Raw genomic sequence first — 21,572 nt, forward strand, 5'->3', positions numbered from 1 at the left:
TCTTTCCTAGGGAAGCACAATTTTCCTTGCACAGACACAGGAACAGCAAGATCTTTCTCTGTCCCTTGTGCAAAGCAGGGGGCCAAATTCCATGGAAACAATGGACAAGCAGGGGGTCCTGGGCACATCCAGCCCTGGCTGTGAGATGTTCCCTCCCCTCTTTCTTTATGCCCCTGTTGTTATTTCATGGATTGCCTGGGATGGGGGAAAAGCTGAGTTCACTCCAGGTGGAGGGGAAAAAGGACCCTGAAAATCTCAGGACCCAACCCCTGCTACCAGGATCACCGAGGTGCTGGGGATTTGAGTAGGAAAGGGACTGTGTGAATTGTCAATGTGGGGAATGAATAACAATCTACCACAAGATCCACCTCATTAACCACTGACACAGGCTAATCCTGCTGTCGATAGAAGGGAAACTGGGAGTGATTCTTTGCTGTTCAGCCATGGAAACAGTGACCCAATTGCACCGCAGTGAATGTGCTGGGAAAGCTGGACTTCACAGGCAGGTGGAAACACCTGGAGCTCCCACCCCACTTCTGCCGCCAGGGTGAGGTGTTGAGCTGCTCACAGCGTCCCCACCATGACCTTGCAGCCAGGGGCTGCTCACAGCGTCCCCCACCATGACCTTGCAGCAGGGGGTGGCAGCACCCCCCCACCCAATGCAGGGGAGAGGGCTGAGCGTATCTCTGCACCCTGAGTCCAGGGCACAAACTCTCTCTGCCCCACACATAGAATATGGCCCTGCTGCAAAGTGACCCCTAAGAACAATTAACCTCCAGGAGAGCAGGATTGGCCCTCAGAGAGGGGAATGGGCTTCTCGTGAGGCTTATAGGTCACTGGATGCAGTGGAAACAGGAGGGCTCTGAGTGTAACCCATAGCCCACCTAACCCATGTGGGGATGTAGCTCAGTGGTAGAGCACATGCTTTGCATGTATGAGGCCCTGGGTTCAATCCCCAGCATCTCCAAGTTCATGTTTTCACCCTGGTGTTTTGCTCATGCCCAGAGGAGATGTGGCCCAGCAGTCTCCCTGCACCAGTTTCAATCCTGCTCACTAAGGGGCACGTGCCAATTGCATGGAAGGTCTGGGGGGTGGTTTCTGCTCCTAAATCACCTTGGTACATGTAAGACTCCCACCCGCTGTGCTGCTTGGGAGGGTGGGAGTGAAGGGTGGGAGTCCTTCATGAGAAGGGTGAATCCTCCAGCGCTGGAGGGAAAGGTCCCATCTGCACAGACTGAGAGGCAAGGAAACACAGGGGCAGTCAGTGCTCAGAGAGGAGAGAGGTCAGTGATTTACACCCACCAGGGGACACTGTCTTTTTGAGGCGAGTGCAGTTTGCTTGGGATGATGCTGATGATGGATAGAAAAAAGGCTGGAGTCAATGACAGACGAGACCACAGAAGGGGAAGGGGAATGGCAGCCCCACAGAAGGTCCTGGGTGCTCAGATGCCCCAGTTATTGCACCCTGGCCTGTCACAGAGAGAGAAAAGACACCGAGGGACCCAGCCCCCCTACAGTGATCCCATGTACAAGAACCTGGCTGGGAGTGGGGTGAAAGTTCCCTCTGGGCAAAGGGGAGCTGAAATCCCTCAGTGTCCTGGAATTTAAGCAATGGAAGCTTCAAACCCTGCATGGGTGGGGGCTGAGGTGCATCAGCAGAAGGTTGGGCTGGACAGGGGCGGCAGGTTTGTACAATTTTTGGTGGTGCCCAGAATGGGACCAAGTCCTGCCCCCCCCCCCCCCCACACACACACCTGCCTAAGGCTCTGGGAGGGAGCAGGGTCTGGACTCAGTCAGGGGGTTGTGCTGCAGGAGGGTGTGCAGGGGGCAAGCTCTTGGAGGGAGTTTGGGTGCAGGTGTGGGGTCTGGGTTGGGGTTGGGGGTGCAGGAGAGGGTGAGGGGTGCAGCATTTACCTCGGGCATCTCCCAAAAGCAACCTGCACCCTCCTCTGGCAGCAGCCCCTAAGCGGGAGGGCCAGGGGTGTCTCTGTGCATGGCTGCCCGCAGACTTCACCCCCGCAGCTCCCATTGCCACAGTTGGCAGAGTTGGCACTCAGGGCGGGGCAGCGCACGGAGACCTCCCCCACACCAGGGACGTGCCAGCCGTTTCCGGGAGTGGTGTGCCACATGGAGTGAGGGCGGGCAGGAAACTGCCTTAGTCCCCTTGTGCTGCTGGCGGTGGTGGCGGGGGTCCCGGCCCTTTAAATTGCCCAAGGGTGGCAGGCAGCACTGAGGGGGACACTCCCAAGGGCCTAACGTTGCTTTGCACAATGATAAATCTTGGAACAGGACAGAAATGAAATGGCAGCAGAACCTAAGGAATTAAAAGCCTCCGGATTCTTGTGTGTGCACTGACTCCGAACGGAAACTGTAATTTGACTCGCTTTGTGTCTGCGGCTGGTAAAATATCAAGGCAAAATCATTCCAGTGATTGTGACCTTGGGATTGAGGAGGCTTTGGTGTTATTAAAATGTAACTAGCATGTTACACTTGTGTTTTTAAAGGTGGCTTCCCCAAGCAATCCCAAGTTGTTCTTCCCATAGCTGGCTGATGGGGGGCAGCAGGGGATCTCCCCAATCTGGGGGAATCTCTCTGGGCCCCACTGTTAGTTCTCCATCCTTTCTCCCCCTAACCATGCCCACCCCTCCCCCCCATTATCAATGTTTTGGAGCAACCCCTCCCTCCCTTTATGGGATACCGACTCTGTGACAGAGACTGACTGGGGCTCCTCTCTGCACGGCCCCAGTGGGGAAGGAAAGAGACTGGAGGGAGGGGGAGAAGACGAGCAGAAGGAGTCAAATGGGGCTAAACCAAAACAGAGATTTTCTTTCTGTCAAAATGTCCTGGAGTCTCATGGCTGAAAAGCCGCATCTTGAGTTAGGTTTGATGCATCAGCCTTTCAATTACCAGGCAAAGGTGTGAATCACAGAGACTGATAACTGCCTGCTTCCCAGCTTTGCCTAAGGCTTTGGCTACACTTGCACTTCAAAGCACTGCCGCGGCAGCGCTTTGAAGCGCTAAGTGTAGTCAAAGCGCCAGCGCTGGGAGAGAGCTCTCCCAGCGCTGTCCATACTCCATCTCCCTGTGGGGAATAACATACCGCACTGGGAGCCGCGCTCCCAGCGCTGGGGCTTTGACCACACTGGCGCTTTGCAGTGCCGCAATTTGCAGCGCTGGAGAGGGTGTGTTTTCACACTCTGCTGCAGCGCTGCAAATTTGCAAGTGTAGCCAAGGCCTGAGAAGCACCTGCACTGGTGCAACTGGTTAGCGCAGAGGGGGCTACTGCTGGGATTATGAATTCAAGCCTTATTTGGAGCACTGGTTTTTATTACCTGTGTAGTTTCCCCAACTTGCTTTGCTTAATTTGCATGGAAAGTGCCCTACTAGGAAAAGTTCTAAAATGTGGAAGTAGGTGCATAGCTTGGAAACATCCCCCCTGTGCTGCCATTAGTTCCAGTAGATTGTTCACTGGCAGCATGAATTGATTTCTTTGCTGCTGTGAAAGCTGCCACGAAAAGTCTCTGGTCACCAGAGCTCCCTGCTTCTTCCTGCAGATCTCTGGCTCCTTCCCTGCCCCAGTCACTGCTGTAGGAGGGTCCTATATACACTGAGCCTAAAACTTTTCCAAGCCTTCTTAGTGCAGTTGGCAGCGTGTCAGTCTCATAATCTGAAGGTCCTGAGTTCAAGCGTCAGAGAAGCAATGGCTTTTGCTCCCTGCTTCAGATTTTCTACAGGAAATCAGAGAAAAGTAACTAGAGGAGAGTGGTTTCTAGACACCCTCCCACCCATCTCTCACTTTCTAGGGCATTTTCTTTTCCTTCTCTATGGACCTTGTATTTTTCACAGAGCAAAATAAAACAAAAACATGCAAGTCCAAGCCTAATACAGTATGAAACTCAATACAGATCAAATCTCACCCTCAGAAATCTTTCAATAAGCTTCTTTTGCAGACTATACTTATTTTATGTCTGGGCCCAATCTTTTCACCTTGTATAGTCTGTGTTCCAGCTCAGGTGGTAGCTAGGGGATGTCTCATGACTGCAGCCATGTTTGTTCAGTTCCACCCCCTTATACAGCTTTGGTACAAGGCAGGAATTCTTTGTCTCTGTCTTGGGGAAGAACCCCAGGTTTAATATGGATTCCTGTACCAGGTGACATGGTCACATGTCCTGTGAGACCCCCCCAAGCCTTCATTCTTCCTGGCCTGACTCACAGATGGTGCAGGACAGAGCCATCTCCAGTCAATTGTCCTGGTTAATAGGAGTCATCAAGAGTCCAAACCACTATTAATGGTCCACACTTTGCATCATTACAACAGGACCTCAGAGTTATAGTTCATATTTCTAGTTTCAGATCCAAGAATGATCGGTTCATACAAATAGGATGAACACACACAGTAGATTATAAGCTTTGTAATGATACCTTACAAGAGACCTTTTGCATGAAGCATAGTCCAGTCACTTTATATTCACACTCATTAGCATATTTTCATAAAATCCTATGGAGTGCAACGTCACAGCTGGGAAAGGGTTTTACTGCAGCACCTGGCAGCAGTTGAGTTTCATGTTCAGGCTGTGGTATGAGTTCCTCCAGGTTTCTTGTAAGCACACAGGGACCTTCGCGGGTGCTCTCGATACAGGAATGGCCCCGACACGATAAAGTGATGGGAATTGCATTTTCCTTTTTTATTTCTGTATTTCCAATGACATTTCTGCTTGTGATTTCGTTTTGCTTTGTATAACTGTGTTTTCTCCTGGATTTGATATTTAATTGAAAAAAGAATAAGGCCTCAGGGCGCCGGATGGAGGAGCAGGCTGGGGCGATGACTGCTAAGAGAGCGAGAGTAGCAGGTTTTCTGTATTGTTTCCTGCCCTCATTTTCATGAGTAGTTTCTCTTCTGTATGAAATTTGCTTCCTTTATGTGTAAGCCTGGCTAGTTCAGTTGGTAAAGCATCAGACTTTTAATCTGAGGGTCCAGGGTTCAACTCCCTGGTCAGGTAAAAAGGGAACAGTTCCCCACAAAAGTAAAGAAGGCATCTCTCCAAGATGTTATTTGACATCACCTTTTTCCCCAGGACTTGTTCTTTCCTAGGAAGGGCCATGTACTGCCTGGGACTGAAGGGGCAACTTCCTCACATGCCCACAGGCCTCTCAGTCTGGTTTAAGAAAGGCCTCTGGGAGCTGCAGCAAACTGCTGCATGACAACTTGGTGAGCAAAGGCAGGGCTGCCCCCACAGGGTCATACACACCAGAGCTCAGCAGAGGTCTGGGGGTTCCCTATTGGTCCCATGGTGTAAGGGCAGCACTCGGGACTTTGAATCCTGCAATCTGAGCTGAAGTCTCGGTGGGATCTGAGGACAATTCCTGTGCCACAAACCCTGCTGGGTCTTCCAAGGCTCTGTCTTGCTTTCTCAAAGGCCACGAAAGCCTGTCTTTTACCTACTAGCTGTTGTGACTTGAGCACAAGAGGGGACGTTTGATCCAGAAGCCTGGCCGTGCCTGGAGTCCTGTAGGGAGGGATGCGAGCTCCATTTCCTCTGAGTCCTGAAGCTGGGCTGCAGCCTGGCCTAGGAGGCAGCCCTATTGGTTGACCTACTGGCCCAAAGTCACTTGGGTGGCGTTGGTGTTCCCCAGGGATGCTGAAGGGCCTAAGGGAGGGAGGCTCAATACTCCCCCCTATCAGTCAGGGCGGAAGAGAAGGGCTGCTAGAGTTTGCAGGTTGATGGCTGTGCCTTCTAGCGTTCGGTTGGGGTTGAGGTGGGGAACGCGAACTGGGAGAAATGGTTGCTGGCCTGTGAGGAGTGGCTCAGCCGGTGGCGTAAGGGGACCTTGTCATTAACCTCAGCCATGTGTTTCCCCCTGCTCCACGAATGCTGCTGAGACCGAACACGATGGCCTTCCACTTCTTGTGGGGCCATAGGACGTCCCTACCTAGTCAGGAGAAGTGCGGCTTTTCTGCTGTATTAGAAATGGTGGTTGGGCCTGGTGGGCTTTGAAGCCTTGTACGGCTCTACTGTTTTGTGTTTCAATTTTCAGTGGGTGGCTGAGCTGGAGGGCAGGTCAGGCCCGAGGAGACTGAAGGGACAACCATAAAGAACCCAACTGACTCTTCCGATATGGCCGTATTTTTTTTACCCCACTGGGTGCAGCACCGGGTATGGGATGGCCGATAGTGGCGGAAGGGGGAGGAGATTAGGAAGGCCCCCACCCCCCCTGTGTTTTTCTATTCCCACCTTACATCCTACAGGATTTTCAGTGGGTGGCTAGGTGGAAGGTGCTTCCAGGATGGCTTCATCCGCAACAGTGGACACCCTCACAGCAGTGGCAGCCACAGCAGCAAGCCCACCCCCCATTTCGGCTCAGTCTGAACAGAGGTCAATGTACCACAGGGTGAGACAGGCCAATTTTAGGGAGCTTCCTCTGAAGGTGAGCAACTGTCCCCAGAACTTACTGACAGGAGCTTTAAAGTATTTGCAAATGTGCACGGCCGGCATGTGCACGGCCGGCAAAGGCGGCCCGGGGCACTGTGTCAGGCTCTGGCACCGCTCGAGACAATGGACCATCTTCAGCCACCAGGCGACCCAGGATCTAAGGCAGTAATGGGGTGAGGAAGCAAGTCAAGATGATCACGTCAGGAAAATATTCATCTCGCCTTCATGGGCGCTCGCAATGATACCCTTTTTGTGTGCCAGGGCTGACAAAAACCTCCCAGACAGAGAAGCAGCAGGCCAAAAACGCAGCAGGGGTATTCTATCTGCTATCCAAGATCCATAAACGTAGAAATCCTGGATGCCCCATCATTTCAGGCAATGGCACCCTGACAGCAGGATTGTCTGGCTGTGTAGACTCCCTCCTCAGGCCCTACACTACCAGCACTCCCAGCTATCTTCGAGACACCACTGACTTCCTGAGGAAACTACAATCCATTGGTGATCTTCCAGAAAACACCATCCTGGCCACTATGGATGTGGAAGGCCTCTACACCAACGTTTCACACAAAGATGGACTACAAGCCGTCAGGAACAGTATCCCTGATAATGTCAGGGCAAACCTGGTGGCTGAACTTTGTGACTTTGTCCTCACCCATAACTATTCCAGATTTGGGGACAATGTATACCTTCAAGTCAGCGGCACTGCTATGGGTACCCGCATGGCCCCACAGTATGCCCACATTTTTATGGCTGACTTAGAACAACGCTTCCTCAGCTTTCATCCTCTAATGCCCCTACTCTACTTGCGCTACACTGATGACATCTTCATCATCTGGACCCATGGAAAAGAAAACCCTTGAGGAATTCCACCATGATTTCAACAATTTCCATCCCACCATCAACATAAACCTGGACCACTCCACACAAGAGATCCACTTCCTGGACACTACTGTGCTAATAAGAGATGGTCACATAAACACCACCCTATACCAGAAACATATTGACTGCTATGCTTACCTACATGCCTCCAGCTTTCATCCAGACCACATCATACAATCCATTGTCTACAGCCAAGCTCTAAAATACAACTACATATGCTCCAACCCCTCAGACAGAGACAAACACCTACAAGATCTCTATCGAGCATTCTTACAAGTACACTACCCACCTGCTGAAGTGAAGAAACAGATTGACAGAGCCAGAAGAGTACCCAGAAGTCACCTACTACAGGACAGGCCCAACAAAGAAAGTAACAGAACCCCACTAGCCGTCACCTTCAGCCCCCCAACAAAAACCTCTCCAGCACATCAACAACGATCTACAACTTATCCTGAAGGACAATGCCTCACTCTCACAGCTCTTGGGACACAGGCCTGTCCTTGCTTACAGACAGCCCCCCCAACCTGAAGCAAATACTTACCAGCAACCAAACAACAGAAGCACTAACCCAGGAACCTATCCTTGCAACAAAGCCCATTGCCAACTCTGTCCACATATCTATTCAGGGGACACCATCATAGGACCTAATCACATCAGCTACACTATCGGAGGCTCATTCACCTGCACATCTACCAATGTGATATATGTTATTATGTGCCAGCAATGCCCCTCCACCATGAATATCGGCCAAACCAGACAGTCTCTACGTAAAACAATAAATGGACACAAATCACATGTCAAGAATTATAACATTCAAAAACCAGTCGGAGAACACTTCAATCTCCTTGTCACGCATTTACAGACCTAAAAGTCGCAATATTACAACAAATAACCTTCAACAACAGACTCCAACAAGAGACTGCTGAAGTGGAATTAATTTGCAAAGTGGACACCATTAAATTAGGCTTGAATAAAGACTGGGAGTGGATGGGTCATTACACAAAGTCAAACTATTTCCTCATGTTTATTTGTCCCCCTACTGTTACTCACACCTTCTTGTCAACTGTTGGAAATGTGCCGTCCTGATTATCACTACAAAAGGTTTTTTTCTCCTGCTGATAATAGCTGACCTTAACTGCTCACTCTCGTTATAGTGTGTATGGCAACACCCATTTTTTTTCATGTTCTCTGTATATATATATATATCTTCCTGCTGTATTTCCACTGCATGCATCCGATGAAGTGGGTTTTAGCCCAGCAAAGCTTATGCTCAAATAAATTTGTTAGTCTCTAAGGTGTCACAAGTACTCCTCTTTCTTTTTGCAGATAAATGAATGGAGGTTAAGTCCATGAATGGCTATTAGCCAGGATGGGTAAGGAATGATGTCCCTAGCCTCTGTTTGTTAGAGGGTGGAGATGGATGGTAGGAGAGAAATCACTTGATCATTACCTGTTCAGTCCCTCTGGGGCACCTGGTATTGGCCACTGTTGGCAGATAGGATGCGGGGTTGGATGGACCTTTGGTCTGACCCAGTATGGCCATTCTTATGTACTTATGAAGGGAGGGGCAAAGGCTTCTGCCAGAGTTTCTGTAGTGTAGTGGTTATCACGTTTGCCTAACATGTAAAAGGTCCCTGGTTCAAAACCAGGCAGAAACACAATGGCTTAATTTTCCGAGCTCCTACTGGCGTGTCCCTGCTGTTGTAGGAGCAGCAGTGATTTCTATGCTCAGAAGGTCTGTTATACTTCCCCTGCTCCCACTTTTGTCTCCTCTCCCTCTCTGAATGCCTGTGAAGTGGCTTTTCCCCTCCCGCTCCCTCCTGGAATGCTTGTGGGATGAATGGGCTAGCTGAAGAGCAGAAGAGCGCCCAGGTAGACAAGGTGTCTGGGATGCTAATTAGGCAGCGCTCACACACCCAGAGCATGGACACTGCCCAAGGTGGAGTGTGACCAACCAGATGCAGCCAAGTCATCTCTAGTCACAGGCCATGAGGAGCAGGTCCTTAAAAGGGGAAGGAGCCCTGTGCTCAGGAGAGCACTCACAAGCTTGTACCTCCAGTGAATGCCCTTTGCCCGGACTGCCTTACCTTGCAGAATCCTGACATCTCCAGTGCTGTGCCTGTCCTGGGAGCGTGAGTATGCAAGTGTGAGTGTGACACCCCCGCTGCCCCCCGCTTCTTCTTTTGAGCTTAGCTGTCAGTATAATAAACGTGCTGCTTTCTGCCAAACTCTGGTGGGTCATTAGCTTACTAGCTGGCCCAATTTTGGGTAACACCTGCGATAAACTCAACCCCTGCAAGATAGCGGGTGGTGAAATGAGCTGGGAAAAAGCCTTGGCATCAGCAGGGGAAAGCTAGAGGACCTTGGCCAGTCACCTTTTGAAGCCTTGTGGCTTGGTCTCCTCTGCCCTGGGAGGTTGGCATATGGCGTCCGGCTCTTCCTGCTGGCCTCCTCTGTGTGACTTGCCAAAGGAGGAAGTGAGGCAGCAATGGGGCAAAAGAAGAAAGTCGAGCTGAGGAAGGCAGGGCAGAAGCTAAGCACCTCAGTGCGGCTAAGTGGGGTTAGTAGAGCACCACCAGTCGTTCTGCAAAGCCTGGGGAGGTGCGGTTGGCTGCTGGGAGGTAGAATCCTGTGCCTGCCTCTTGGCTTCCCAGGGATGGCTACTTGCAGCCCAGGAGAAGAAGGACAGTTCTGGGTGAAAGGAAGACAAGCAAAGCTCTGGGAGGAAATTTGGGTGCGGGGTGCGGGCTCTGTGCTGGGGGAGGGGGTTGGAGTGCAGGAGGGGTGGCGCTTACCCTGGGCACTGCAGCTCCCCAAGTGACTGGTACACACAACCCTCCGGCAGCAGGTCCTAGGTGGGCCATGCCAGGGGGTCTCCGTGTGCCGCTGCCTGCAGGCGCTGCCCCCAGAGCTCCCATTGGCTGCAGTTCCTGGCCAATGGGTGCTGCGGAGTTGGTACTCGGGGCAGAGGCAGTGAATGGAGACACTCCCCCCACCGCAGGGGATGCTGGGACGTGCCAACCACTTCTGGGAGCGGCACGGAGGGACGGAGGCAGAGTGGGCAGGGAGCCACCTTAGTGCTGCTGGCACATCTCTGCACACCGATGGGGGGAGGGGAGCCTCAGAGGGCCTCCATGTGCTGCCTGGGGTAGGGGCAGTGCACAGAGCTGCCTCCCCTCCCGGGTCTATTACAGGAGTGGGTGGGTGGGGTCTTTTGGCCTGCAAGGTGCAGCAGGTCGGACTAGATGATCACATTGGTCCCTTCTGACCTTAAAGGCTCTGAGTCTAAAAGGGAGAGGGAAGTAAAGATTTTTTCTTTAAAAAATAAACCAAACATTGTAATACCAGATAACTCCAACAGCTCATTGTACAGTCCCACCCCTTTCTTCCTCCATTGTGTGTTGAATGACCTGCAGGACATTGATTCTCTCATTTCATTGATAAACTGACACAACCTGACTGAAATAAAACCAATTCCCAGTAGAGAAAATGTCACATGCCTGCATTGGCTGGGAATCGAACCCAGGTCAACTGCTTGGAAGGCAGCTATGCTCACCACTATACCACCAATGCATCTTGCAAAAGTGCTACTTATGCTTGCCTAATGAGGCTAGAGCAGCATTGAGGCACTTTTCTGCCTGTTAAAATGTACTGGATTCTCATCACTAAAAAAACACCTCCATCTTCACTTGGGTTTGAACCATCAGCCTTTCAATTAGCCAGCAAAGTTGTTAATCACAGGGTATGTCTACACTACGGCATTATTCCAATTTTACAGAAACTGTTTTTTGGAAACAGATTGTATAAAGTCAAGTGCACGCGGCCACACTAAGCACATTAATTAAGTGGTGTGCGTCCATGTATGAGGCTAGCGTCGATTTCCAGAGCGTTGCATTGTGGGTAGCTATCCCATAGCTATCCCATAGTTCCCGCAGTCTCCCCCGCCCATTGGAATTCCGGGTTGAGATCCCAATGCCTGATGGGGCAAAAACAGTGTCATGGGTGATTCTGGGTAAATGTCGTCACTCAATCCTCCCTCCGTGAAAGAAACGGCAGACAATCATTTCGCGCCTTTTCCTGGATTGACCGGGCAGACGCCATAGCATGGCAACCATGGAGCCCGTTCAGCCTTTTTCACTGTCACCGTATGTCTAGTATCAGATTATAGACTAACAGACCATGAGCTGTGAATACATCTTGCATCTGAAGAAGTGGGTATTCACCCACGACCGTATGTCTACTGGATGGTGCTGACAGACGCGGTACTGCAGCGCTACACAGCAGCATCCCCTTGTCTTTTGCAAGTTAGCAAAGATAGTTACTAGCCATACCGTCCCATCTGCTGCTTTGCAAGTTGACAATGACAGTGACCAGTCATAATGTACTGTCTGCTGCTGTCATGGGTGCTCCTGGCCGGCCTCGGTGAAGTCGGCCGGGGACGCATGGACAAAAATGGGAATGACTCCCCCGGTCATTCCCTTCTTTACGTTTTGTCTAAAGGGAGAGTCAGTCCTGTCTAGACTATCAGGCAAGCCTACAAAAGAACCAGAGAGGCAAACAGCCGCTCCGGGTCACAGCCCCAGACATCCCGCAGAAATGATGGGCTGCATGCCATTCTAGGGGGTGCCCCTGCAACAACCACACCCATTGCTTCCCTCCTCCCCCACCCCTCCTGGGCTACCGTGGCAGTTATCCCCCCATTTGTGTGATGAAGTAATAAAGAATGCATGAATTTGAAACAACACTGACTTTATTGCCTCTGCAAGTAGAGCTCTAAGCGGGAGGGGCAGGCAGCCTCCAGCTGCCATGATATTCCAGGCAGGACTGAATCTCCATTAGACAAAGCTTAAAGATGGGAATGACCTGGGGAGTCATTCACATTTTTGCCCAGGTGCCCCTGGGCGACCTCACCAAGGCCAGCCAGGAGCACTCATGGGACGACGATGACACATACCAGTCCTACTGTACCGTCTGCCATCTGGAAGGGAAGGGAAGGGGATGCTGCTGTGTAGCGCTGCAGCACCACAAGTGCCAGCAGCATCCAGTAGACATACGGTGAGATTGAAAAAAGGCGAGCAATGATTTTTTTCCCTTTGCTTTCACGGGGGAGGGGGGGCAACGACATATACCCTGAACCACCCGTGACAATGTTTTTGACCCTTCAGGCTTTGGGAACTCAGCCAAGAATTCAAATGGTTTTTGGAGAGTGCGGGAACTGTGGGATAGCTACAGTCGTCAGTCGCCCTCCTCCGTGAGTGTCCATTTGATTCTTCGGCTTTCTGTAAGCTTATCTCAGCTCCTTAAGTTTCAGCACTGTGTTGAGTCCCTGTTGTGGCCTCTGTCCATCATAGCCTGGGAGATTTTTTTCAAATGTTTTGGCATTTCATCTTTTGGAACGGAGTTCTGATAGAACAGATTCATCTCCCCATACAAAGATCAGCTTCAGTATCTCCCTACAGTCAATGCTGGAGCTCTTTTTTGATTCTGGGACTGCATGGTCACCTGTGTTGATCGGCGCTCCACGCTGGGCAAACAGGAAATGAAATTCAAAAGTTCATGGGGCTTTTTCTGTTTACCTGGCCAGTGCATCCGAGTTCAGATTGCTGTCCAGAGCGGTCACAATGGTGCACTGTGGGATAGCACCCGGAGGCCAATACCGTCGAATTGTGGCCACATTAACCCTAATCCGACATGGCAATGCCGATTTCAGCGCTACTCCCCTCGTTGGGGAGGAGTACAGATACCGGTATTAAGAGACCTTTATATCAATATAAAGGGCTTCGTTGTGTGGATGGGTGCAGGGTTAATGCGATTTAACGCTGCTAAATTCGATATAAACTCGTAGTGTTGACCAGGCCAGAGAGAGCAGCAGGTTTCCCATATTGTTTCCTGCTCTTGTTTTCTTGACTAGTTTCTCCTCTGCACCAACTTGCTGTTTTTCTTTGTGAGCCTGGCTAGCTCAGTGGGCAGAGCATCAAACTTTTAATCTGAGAGTCCAGGGTTCAAGTCCCTGGTCAGGTGATAAACTACTCCCCAAGATCTTACACTGTCTTGCTGGAGTCCTCTTTGATGTTACTTTTTCTCTTCAGGATTTTCCCTTTCCTCAGAAGGGCCTTTTTGTGTGTGGTTTGAAGGGGCAACTTCCTGACAGCCCCTCTGTCCTTGCAGCCTGGAGGAATAAAGGCCTCTGGGCATAGAGCATATTCCTCCCCTGCGCACACACACACACACACATACAAACACACAGAATATCCCTAAGGAATTAGAATCACCTGCTGCCTTCCCCTGTCCTGCTGGATTCCCAAATGAAGATGCTCTTCAGCCTAAACCCATGTCCCCTCTTTTCCCAGTGCCCCTCAGACCCAACCCTCAGTCCCTCCTATGCTCACTGCTCCTCACTCCCAACCAGAGCCTGCTCCTCTTCACCCTTCTCCTCTGTCCCAACCCACAGGCTCCTTCTCCTCATGCTGCTCCTCAATCCCAATCCACGGCTCCCTCCTTCCCTCCAGCAGCAGGTGCTTCAGACCCCCTCAGGAAGATTTTCTTGCAAGGTTTTGCGTATGAGTCTGCATGTGGATTTTACAGTATGTTGGAAATAGGTTGGGTTGCTGGCCGAAATGATCACTTGTGGCTGGTGTTAGATTCCCAGTCTCCATGTTATAGGGGCAGGAGAAATAAAGGGTTGTTATCCTTGTTGTGTGAATCGAGGACAGCACAACTGTGCTTGGCAGACCCCGATTGAGGGACTCACCCTCAATTCAATAGCACTTGCTAGGCAGGGGACAGGGGTTCCAAAGTCAAGTGGGCTGGGGTCTGGGTCCCAATGCTAAAATGTAGGTGTTAGACCAACTTTAGGACAGGGTGGCAGTGGAGGGATGAGTGAGTCCCTAGACAACACAGTGAGTACGGTGCCTTCTTATTTTCCCCCTTTTCCACCCAGGATGGCAGGTGAACTCTACAGAGGCACCTCTGGGCTTGCACTGACTAAGGACAACAGCTCTGAGTGGGGTGCAGAGAGGGGATGGGTCATGTTAAAGGACTTTTGGTTGCTGGACTTACAAACCGTAGGGAGAAGGACACTGTCCAGCTTATCTGGGGGGTGGGTCTTTCCCTTGTGGTTTATGTGGTTTATGTTTATGTGTTGGGGCTGCTGACATGACTTCTACTAACCCTGGGCTTACATTGCATCTCAGCTCAGGCTCAATACTGGGCTCTGGGAGCCCTCAAGGTTGGGAGGGAGTTTAGCAAGCAAAAAAGGTAAAATGGCAGTGGAGTATTACCCTGGACTCGATGGCATTTCTCCATTGGTCTGTCTGCTTTGGGGCAGGGACAATAACATGTCCTGTTGCATTCGTTATTTCAAAGGGCGGTTTAGGATTTTCATTCTCACACACGGTGCACAAAGCAGGACTCAACCCTTGGTGTAAACTAAATGAGCCGCCCACAGGTTCTGCCAGCCACAATGAGCCATTCCGTGTGAGAGCCCAGACCTGCCCCTGTCCCAGAGGAAGCGGGATCTGTGACAGGCTGGAACACTGACCTATCAGCTCTTAACTCCCAAACTTTCAGTAAGTCTGTTATCAGTGCCTGTGAGTATAATTTAAACAACTACACTGGGCTGGACCAAAAAGCTCTGTGTTTTGTCTTCCCACAGTAGCCAATACCAGGTTGCCCAAGAGTTAGTCAATAAGGCACCACTGGGAATTGAACCCAGGATCTCCTGTTTACAAGACAGGTGCTTTAGCCAGCTAAGCCATGGTGCCTGCCTGTGGCAACAGCCCACTGTCTGGCCACACCTGACTCCCTGCCATCCCCACTGGGGCCTGAAAAGCTTTGCTTGTTTTTGGATTCTGCAAAGCAGAGCTGCAGGTGAGGTTTTCCTTGCAAGCTGTGTGTGTGTGTGCGTGTGCGTGTGCGTGTGCGTGTGCATGTGTGTGTCTGTGTCTGTGTCTGTGTCTGTGAATCTTTGGCCAGGTCTGCACTACAAGGTTACTTCAGCATCATTATATTGCTAGGATGTGTGAAAAACACACAACGCTCCCTCGGTCAGCAGTTTTTGGCTGGTGCACACACTGCAATACCACATCTGGCGACAAAATTGCCCTGTTTTGGTGACAAAATAAAACCACCTCGACGAGAGGCCTAGTGCTTTTTGCAGCAAACTTAAAGTGACAAATGTCAGTGTAAATGCTGCTGGTCATTATATCACCATAACTGGCCTCCACCAGTATCCCACCATGCCTGCCATGAACTCACCTGCCCTGCATTCCTGCTACAGAGCCATGGGCCCCTCCCCTTTCATAGCTCCAGAAAGTTCTGACAGCTGAGCCACTATCTATACCGGGATTAGCTTGATAGAACTGCATTGCCAGCCTAAGTAATGTAATTACACCAACCTAATTTTGTAGTGTAGACCTGTCCAAAGAATCACACACACACCTTGGGAGCAAAACTTCATCTGCTCCTCTGCTTTATAGAATACAAACACGAACAACACTTCTCAGGGCCCAGTGGGGATTGGCAGACAGTCAGGTGTGGGCCATCTTTATCCCAGGAGACATGGACTCTAAGGGTACGTGTCCATTGCAATGTAAACCCAGGTGTGGCACGCTGTGCTCAGAGCAGCACCTGGAAGCCCCATATTCACCACTCTCATATAATGATGATATGGTTTGTTCAAAGTCTGCCTTGTGATGTATCATTTCAAAAGTCTTGATCTGTTGAACATTAATATCGTGTTGGATTGTGTGTGCTCGCATTGGTTGGGAAGTTATGAAGTTTTGCTCTGTGTGTGTTACTGAGATATGTTATGAGGTTGAGAAATACCCCCCACCAGCCTTTCAGGTGTGACAAGGGAGGAGCCAGACTCGCTGCTGGCCCATTGAAGGGATCCACACTCCCAAGGACTAGCCCAGGAACCGTGTACAATGCAGACTTCTCCGAGATAGCACAGAGACAATGGACACTGCTTGAGTCACATGGTAACAAAGGAGCTTCCTATCAAGTTGGAAGAAACTATGGGTACGTCTACACTACGGGACTATTCCGAATTTGCATAAACCGGTTTTGTAAAACAGATTTTATAAAATCGAATGCGCGCGGCCACACTAAGCACATTAAATCGGTGTTGTGCGTCCATGGTCCGAGGCTAGCGTCGATTTCTGGAGCGTTGCACTGTGGGTAGCTATCCCGTAGCTATCCCATAGTTCCCGCAGCCTCCCCCGCCCCTTGGCATTTCCGGTTTGAGATCCCTGTGCCTGATGGGGCAATAATCATTTTCGCGGGTGGTTCTGGGTACAGCCTCACCCCTCCCTCCCTCCCTCCCTGAAAGCGGCAGACAACCGTTTCGCGCCTTTTTTGCTTGGAGAACTGTGCAGACGCCATAGCACAGCAAGCATGGACCGTGCTCAGCTCAATACCGCAATCGTGGATGTTTTAAACACCTCGCGCACTCTCGTGCAGTATATGCTGAACCAGGACCTTCGAACCAAGGCGAGTAAGAGGCGGATACGGCAGCGCGGCGATGACAGTGATGAGGACGTAGACACAGAATTCTCTCAAACCGCGGGCCCCTGCGCTTTGGAGATCCTGATGGTAATGGGGCAGATTCTATCAATTGAACGCCGATTTTGGGCCCGGGAAACAAGCACTGACTGGTGGGACCGCATTGTGTTGCAGGTGTGGGACGATTCCCAGTGGCTGCGAAACTTTCGCATGCGTAAGGGCACTTTCATGGAACTTTGTGACTTGCTTGCCCCTGCCCTGAAACGCCATAATACCAAGATGAGAGCAGCCCTCACAGTAGAGAAGCGAGTGGCGATAGCCCTGTGGAAGCTTGCAACGCCAGACAGCTACCGGTCAGTCGGGAATCAATTTGGAGTTGGAAAATCTACTGTGGGGGCTGCTGTGATGCAAGTAGCCAAAGCAATCACTAAGCTGCTGCTACGAAAGGTTGTGACTCTGGGAAACGTGCAGGCCATAGTGGATGGCTTTGCTGCAATGGGATTCACTAACTGCGGGGGGGCGATAGATGGAACCCATATCCCTATCTTGGCACCGCAGCACCAGGGCACCCAGTACGTAAACCGGAAGGGGTACTTTTCAATGGTGCTGCAAGCACTGGTGGATCACAAGGGACGTTTCACAAACATCCACGCGGGATGGCCAGGGAGGGTTCATGACGCTCGCGTATTCAGAAGCACTACTCTGTTTAAACGGCTGCAGCAAGGGAATTACTTCCCAGACCAGAAAATAACAGTTGGGGATGTGGAAATGCCTGTCGTTATCCTGGGGGACCCAGCCTACCCCTTGATGCCATGGCTCATGAAGCCATACACAGGCAGCCTGGAAAGTGGTCAGGATCTGTTCAATTACAGGCTGAGCAAGTGCAGAATGGTGGTGGAATGTGCATTTGGCCGTTTAAAGGCGCGCTGGCGCACATTACTGACTCGCTCAGACCTCAGCCAAACCAATTGCTGCTTGCTGTATTCTCCACAATCTCTGTGAGAGTAAGGGGGAGACCTTTATGGCGGGGTGGGAGGCTGGGGCAAATCACCTGGCCGCTGATTACACGCAGCCAGACACCAGGGAGATTAGAAGAGCACACCAGGAAGTGGTGCGCATCAGAGAAGCTTTGAAAACGAGCTTCATCAATGGCCAGGGTACAGTGTGACTGCTGTGTTTGTTGACGAACACCCAACCCCCTTGATTGACTCAGTCCCTGTAAGCAACTCCCCCTCCCCCTTCGAGTACAGCTTACTTATGCAAATAAAGTCACTCTCATTTAAAAAGCATGAATTCTTTATTGATTCATTATAAAAAGAGGGAGAGAAGTAAGGGTGTGCTTTGGGAGGAGGATAGGAGGGATGGAGAAGGCCATTAAAAAAAAATTCAGACTAACGACAGCCTTTTGGTTGGGCTGTCCACGGGGGTGGAGTGGGCGGGTGCACGGAGCCTCCCCCCACGCGTTCTTACACGTCTGGGTGAGGAGGCTAAGGAACATGGTGAGGGGGGAGGGTGGTTATACAGGGGCTGCAGAGGCACTCTGTGATCTTGCTGCCGTTCCTGAAGCTCCACAAGACGCCGGAGCATGTCAGTTTGATCACGCAGCAGCCCCAGAGTTGCATCCCGCCACCGCTGATTTTCCTGCCGGTCTTCCTGCCGCCACCTCTCATCTCGGTTGTCCCTCCTGTCCTCACGTTCACTGGCCTCTTTCCTGTAATTTGAAACCACGTCCTTCCACTCATTCAGATGAGCTCTTTCATTGCGTGTAACTTCCATAATATCCGAGAACATCTCATCTCGCGTCTTCTTTTTCCTCCGCCTTATCTGTGCTAGCCTTTGGGATGGAGGAGGGATGGTTGAAAAATTTGCAGCTGCATGAGGGAGATAAATATTTAGAAAGATACATTTTACAGAACAATGGTTATACTGTTTCACAGTGAACATCACTATTCACCTAGCACATGTGATTTCCCTACAAGGTCGCATTTTTCATCTTAATAGTGACTGCTTGCAGCTCTGGGGTTACAGATCTCACAGACACATCAGGTCCAGGCATCAGAATTCAGCTTGCATGCGGCCATGATAAGCCACTGTCTCAGTGATTTACCCCTCCCCCCCAACGCATGGCTAATACCACACCTTGGTAGCTTGTTCCTGTGGTGAATGATCCTCACTGTTGAATATTTGTGCCTTAATTGTAATATGAATTTGTCTCTTTTCACCTTCCAGCCATTGGGTTTTTTAATGCCTTTCTCTCCTACATTAAAGAGCCCTTTAATAGCCAATCTTTTCTCTCCATTAAGGCACTTCAACGTTTCAATGAAGTCACCTTTCAATCTTCTTTTGAGAAGCTAAACAGGTTGAGCTCGTTCAATAGCTCACTAGAAGGCATTTTTCTCCAGCCCTCAGAACATTTGGTGGCTCTTTGCTGCCTGAACTCCAATTTCACACCAACTTTTTCAAATGAGGACACCAAAACTGGAGGCCGTATTCCAGTATCAGTCTCACTGATACCATGTCACCTCCTGTGACGTTATTGACATAATCTGTAACTGTATAGATCACCGTTGCCACCACTGTTCTATATTTGCAGCCAATATTGTATAAAAGTGGTCACATAAAGGGTCTATGGAGAGGTGATGATTGGCTGATTGTAATTATGCTATCTCTAGATATGTATCATTTTTGTAGTTGACATTATGAATATTGGCTCTATGCTGCCTGTATTTCAAACTTGTGCTATGCTTCTGGGGAACACCCCAGCCAGACAAATTGGTGTCAGTTCTGCCTAGCCTGCTTGATGGCACATTAAGGACCATCAGCTATACAACTGACCCATTGAGAGAAGGCAGATATGCCTTGTGGCTCAGCAAGGTGTGCAGGGACCTGCCTATGGACAGAACTCTAAGGTTTTTCTATGTCGCGTGCTGGATAGAGTGTCCTTGGGACAAAGAAAGCAAAGACCACATGGCAAGAGACTATAAAAGACTGATGCCTCATCTCCATCTGGTCTTCAGTCCTGCTTCATACCTCTGGAGGGACTTGGCTACAAACTGAAGCTCTGTACAAAGGACTGAATGGCCCATCCCAGTTGTGGATGTACTCCAGAGACTTGATTTGAACCTGCAGTTTATTCCATCACTGCTACAAGCCTGAACCAAGAACTTTGCCAAAGTACAAGTTTTGCCCAGGGCACCATTTCCCCTAACGCTTGTCCTTGGTAACATTTCTTGATGGGGGGGGAGGGGAGAGAGACGAGGCGTTTTCTCTCTGTTTCTTTCCTCTCCATTTTCTGCTCCTTCCTTCAATTCCAGAAACCTCCCTTGTGTTTCAGACTGTGCAGTGACACCCTCCCCACCCCAGGACTATGGAGCCTTTGGAGCAGAAAGATCCTAGGAGCTAAGGATGAATCCAGGGGTGAGTAGCTGGCAGGAAGGAGTCCTAGCAACTCTTCTGGGAGTGCAGAGGAGGAATGACACCCCCTTCTCTACATTCTCCCCATGGGGCTCTGCGGAGCAGGGAGGGTTGTGTGATAAATTCCATCCAACATTCCCCTTTGATCCAAGCCGAGAGACATCTCAGCTCTGCACGATCCCCTTGGCAGCACCAAACAAGGGATGTTTTCCACTGCCCAGGAGACTCAGCCAGGGACTGATGTGCTGGAGATATGTTGGGAAAAGGGACTGTCTGAATTGCCAAAGCAGGAAGCCAACAATCTACAGCAACATCATTAATCACAAACTCACTCTAACCATGCTCCAGCCAGAAGGGAAATGGGCAGGAATTCTTGCTGTTCAGCCATGGCCACACATACAGAGATGCACAGCAGTGAGGGTGCTGGGCAAGCTGGTCTGAGCGAACACTTGGAAGTGATCCTTCCGTTAGAACAGAACCAGAGTGTAGAAAGGTCCCTGTGTTAAGTGGTTGAGGCTGAGGCCTTAGGAAGCTGGCCTACGATACCACAGGAATCTTTCTGTGGAGGTTTGATTCTTGCCAGCTAGGGGAAGCTGGTGTGTGGTGTCTTTGTGGCTGCACTTTCAATGATGCAGGTTTCCCTATCCCATTGTTCCAGGGTCATCCTACTAGATTGCCAGCTGCTTTTCAACTGCAGTGTGGAGACTGTTTGTGTGTGGGGAGAGACAGTGTGTGTGTGTTGGGGAAGAGTGAGTGTGTTGAGGTAGGTAGGAGCGGATCATTATTATCCCTACTTGAAAGAGGGAGACGCTCAGGCTGAGAAAGGAGAATTGACTTGTCTTAGGTCACAAAGCAGTCAATGGCTGAATTGGGAATAGGACCCCCAGAGCCCTGATTTTCAAATTAACCATCGGATCTTGAATTTCATACATTGAATGACCTCAATAAAGTGCTCTTAGATGAGCTCCAGTCCAACAAGTGTGCAAAGTAATTATTCAGCCAGTATTTGAGGAGAACTGCAATGTTAGAGAGAATCATGAACTGCTCAGAGACCACTAAAGCAGAGAAGCAGCAAAATTTGTCAAACATATAAGTGGTTATGACTTATTTACTTGGTCTTAAAAGAGAACAACAAGGACCTGAGTCTCCTCCCTGTCAATAATCCCCTGCTCAGCCAATCAGGGTAGAGACTGAGGAGGGGAGGCTGAGGGGTCTCACCAGAGAGCTAAAAGGATGGCCCAGGTCACTGGCGGGGATCACTGCCCCAGCACTACTGCAGCTCCACAGTTTTGGGTGGACCTCCCACAGTGAGAGCTGCCGAGCACTCCCCCGCAACACACACAC

At 50.4% G+C, this 21,572-nt stretch overlaps 5 non-coding genes across 5 annotated transcripts; 3 read left to right on the forward strand and 2 right to left on the reverse strand.

The window, feature by feature from the left end:
* Nucleotides 1-895: 895 nt before the first annotated feature.
* On the forward strand, nt 896-967 carry TRNAA-UGC. Its single transcript has one exon. It is a non-coding gene; the product is annotated as a tRNA-Ala (tRNA).
* A 3,960-nt stretch (nt 968-4,927) lies between these two features.
* On the forward strand, nt 4,928-5,000 carry TRNAK-UUU. The gene has a single exon. It is a non-coding gene; the product is annotated as a tRNA-Lys (tRNA).
* Nucleotides 5,001-8,895: 3,895 nt separating this feature from the next.
* TRNAV-AAC lies at nt 8,896-8,968 on the forward strand. The gene has a single exon. It is a non-coding gene; the product is annotated as a tRNA-Val (tRNA).
* A 1,843-nt stretch (nt 8,969-10,811) lies between these two features.
* TRNAG-UCC lies at nt 10,812-10,883 on the reverse strand. The gene has a single exon. It is a non-coding gene; the product is annotated as a tRNA-Gly (tRNA).
* A 4,116-nt stretch (nt 10,884-14,999) lies between these two features.
* TRNAT-UGU lies at nt 15,000-15,073 on the reverse strand. The gene has a single exon. It is a non-coding gene; the product is annotated as a tRNA-Thr (tRNA).
* Between the last annotated feature and the right edge of the window lie 6,499 nt (nt 15,074-21,572).

The sequence above is a fragment of the Mauremys reevesii genome, unplaced genomic scaffold (assembly GCF_016161935.1).
Source record: "Mauremys reevesii isolate NIE-2019 unplaced genomic scaffold, ASM1616193v1 Contig73, whole genome shotgun sequence".
Taxonomy (NCBI): domain Eukaryota; kingdom Metazoa; phylum Chordata; order Testudines; family Geoemydidae; genus Mauremys; species Mauremys reevesii.